This window comes from Haemaphysalis longicornis, unplaced genomic scaffold (assembly GCF_048455015.1).
Source record: "Haemaphysalis longicornis isolate Haplotype H1 unplaced genomic scaffold, Haemaphysalis longicornis Haplotype H1 scaffold_1, whole genome shotgun sequence".
Classification (NCBI taxonomy): domain Eukaryota; kingdom Metazoa; phylum Arthropoda; class Arachnida; order Ixodida; family Ixodidae; genus Haemaphysalis; species Haemaphysalis longicornis.
The window spans coordinates 176,608,899-176,612,612 of record NW_027526203.1 but is presented as its reverse complement, the minus strand read 5'-3'; positions in this window follow the sequence as shown (position 1 = coordinate 176,612,612).

Below are 3,714 nucleotides of genomic sequence, written 5' to 3'. Positions count from 1 at the left end.
GCGACCTGGAATTCAGCCGCCCAAGAGAGGTGATCAGCAGAAAGGGACCAGCCTCTTTCCGCCTGGATGACGGTAAAACCTGGAATGCGTCGAAGTTCTCAAAGGTTCCGCGAGCCTCTCCTGCTCTTTATACGTGGAGAAGAAACAGTACAGCTAGTGAAAGAGGGTCTCCGCCTACATGTGAGGGCCCTACCCCAGAATTAACGACGAGGACTTCTTCGGCTGCTCCTTCGGCTGCGCAGGTGCCCATGTGTCCTTCGGCTGCGCAGGTGCCCATGTCTCCTTCGGCTGCGCTGGCGTCCAGGTCTCCTTCGGCTGCGCTGGCGTCCAGGTCTCCTTCGGCTGCGCAGGCGTCCAGGTCGCCTGCTGTTACGCAGTCGGCCGAGTCTCCCGGAGCAGTCACCCAGCAACGAAGGGTGCAACCACCAAGAAAGAGACTACCACCACAGCGTTATGGCTACAACTAGTGCGCGACGGTGTGCGAAAGCGAAAGGAACTGACATATTCATTGTGGTGGATTTCTTTAGTAAATGTGATCTTGTATTGGTATTTAGCTATGTTCATTTTAGTTTGTATTTTTGTATAGTATTTTTGCATATGTACTAACCTACTAACCTACTACATTACTAATCCATATAGCTGTTTTTAAGGAAGGGAATGTGTTGTATATTTGTCTCTTTGGTTTCGGTTCCGTGATTCACTGCCGCAGGTGGCGCCAGTGTTGTTTAGGTATATAAGCATGCGCAACTTGGAATAAAGGGTCTTTTGTTCCGATGGGCACTCAAGTTGTCTAGTCGTTCATTCATCGGTGGCACACGCCGCCACTACACAACCCAAAATAAATTGTTTAATAGTAAGTATTATGGTGTTTACGTGAAAGTATTGAACACCTCTCAACAGCCCATTGATGCTATATAGGAGGTAAAACTTTTGACGACAATCTCATTAGTGCGCGTATTGATTAAACTGAAAAAAGAACAAAAAATACCATAGCACTCCCATTTGTCATTGCATGACGGGTGTAGTTCTCCAACTCATCAGTCAGAAAGATTTCTGGCACACTTAGTATAAGACCGAGGAAATTCATCTTATTAGGCAAGATACCGCACCTTCTGCAACAAAGTCAGCAGTGCTTTACGACCACACAAGAAAGAATATTACAACTTTAAAATAATTGTTAATAATTGAGTAAACTCTAAGAGTGTATGGCGAATAACCAACTCTATTGCTAGGACCATGACCACAAGCTTCATTATGCCTGGCGTCGAAGTGCCTGGCATCCAAGCACTTCTGCAAGCCTTAATCACCTCTTTCAACCAGTATTTTGCGAGTATTTGCAAGAACAGCACAAGTGCAATTTAATCAAACCCCCATCACCCTCCCTGGGTTCTTAATTATTTTGGCTTCTTCTATGTGATCCTGGAGGAAATAGCCTCAGTTGTCAACACTAATACAGTAAAGCGCACTACTTGTGGAAATAAGGTGTCATCAGTCATATTAAAATGATGCAAACACTGCTATGTGCTCCTCTCGCAAAACTATTCACCGTGTCTTTGTACACTGGCACATAACCTGAAGTTCTAAAACAAACAATCATAGTCCCCATATATTAACATGGCGATCACAAACTGCCTAAAAATTATCGTGCGGTTTCGATTCTTAGCTCCATCAACACACTGTTAGAAAAACATGTAGACAAGTAGTTCACTGAGTTTCTGCATTATGAACAGGTATTAATATCCAGTCAATATGGCCTCAGATTCAAATTACCCCTTTGTACAGATCTTTTATCAGTAACGGAAATGATAAAGTCATGCTTAAATGATAAGTATAATTTTAGAAAACGTTTTCGATACCGTTATCATAACACGTTATTGAACCGTTCCAATGCTACGTATTCCGCGGAATGAATGAATGAATGAATGAATGAATGAATGAATGAATGAATGAATGAATGAATCAATCAATCAATCAATCAATCAATCAATCAAATCTTTATGCAACAACAGGTGCTGCAAGGCACCCGCCGGGTGGAGGGGATCCTCAGTCCGGGATCCCCTGCCAGTGCCTGGCTCCGCGGGCCCTGTTCACCAGGTCAAGCTGCATCGCAGAGTCCTGGCTAGCTGGCTAACCGCGCCTTCCACTGTTGAATAGAGAGATTGGAGATTAGTTGTAGACCTGGTGCTTTCTGGCACTCCCATACATGATGGTATAGGTACCGAGTGCTGGGCAGTAATTACAGGTAGCTTGATATTCGTTCGGATATATGGCGTGGAGGAGGAGGCGGTGCGTATAGGTGTTGATTTGGACTCTTGAATGTGGTAGCTTCATCTCTTGTGAGTTGCGGGTGTCGATGGAGGAACATTCGTCATTGGTCTCTATAGTGGGCCAAGATAGGCGTGTAGCGCAGGAGAGCTTGTTAATTGGATGCCAGGGGTGATGATCCTTCCGCGAGAGAAACTGCCCGGTCTATATTAGCGCGGGCAGTGGTGTGAGCTGCCTCGTTTCCCTCGAGGGATTTGTGACCAGGAACCCAGACTAGGTATACCTCGGGAGGGCTCAGGCCTCTTTGGAGAATATGGAGTGCCGTTTTGGAAATGCGTCCTCGTTGATAATTTCTGCAAGCGGTCTGTGAGTCCGTGATTATGGTGACTGTGTCGTGGTCAGTAGTTATTGCATGGGCGATTGCCGCTTCTTCGGCACTATCGATTGATGTTGTCTTGACCGTGGTAGAAGTTATTTCCTGTCTCTGCCTGTTCACTACACAGGTTAAATGCGCGGGAAGGTGCGGATAAGGAGATGCGTCCACATAGAACGTATTGCGGTCATTGATATATTTTGTGGACATGGCTTGTGCTCGGCCAATAGATCGGGCCTCAATGTAAGTCGGGTGAATATTTCGTGGAATTGGAGCCACACGTGTGCACTGGTGTATCGGCAAAAATATACTTGTTTTTTATCTTTAACCAGTGGTATGTTATAAGCCAATTGTCGAAAAGTCGCGTAGGTGTTATCTTGATGCGCTCTATTTGGGAAACGGGGCGCGCTTCCTGTACTTCTTCCCAGCGGTTATACACACCTAATTGTACTCATTTTGAAGTCGACACTTTGGAGAGCAATCCAAGGGTGGTTTTGTATGTCTTGCGGATTCTTATAATTTAAGTTCCAGGTACGGCGTTCAATTTGCGATTCCACTGATCAGTATGACTTGTATAAATCTAAGAGTGTCTGATTATTTGAGGTTGTGGCGACGGTGAGCGATGCGCTGAATAATGTGCATCAGCTGGTTAACATCCCTTTGGAGAGGGGCGATTGTGTTGATTCAGGAGCCGGGGACAACAAGTCCCAAATTCGCAAATTGGGCGCAGTTGGAACGGATTGGCCCTTTATGAGTAGGACCGGGTCTGGGATGATTGTCTCCCTTTGTTTCGCCATACCAGACCAAAGCGCTGATTGTTCCGGCGCGCATTCGAGGCCTCGTGTAAAGAGGTAGTTCTTTGCTTTGTTTATAGTTGCTTGAAGCCCATCTTGTTGTTCCCGCATGGATCCTGTACGTGTCCATAAGGTGTTGTCATCCACATAGATTTCATGTAGAATGTGAGGTATTTCTTGTAATAATGGGAGAGATCTTTCGTGGCAAGATAAAACAAAAAGGGGTGAGATTCGTGATCCCGGGTGGTGCCAGAAAAGATAGTCTCGAACGGGGAAGTAAGC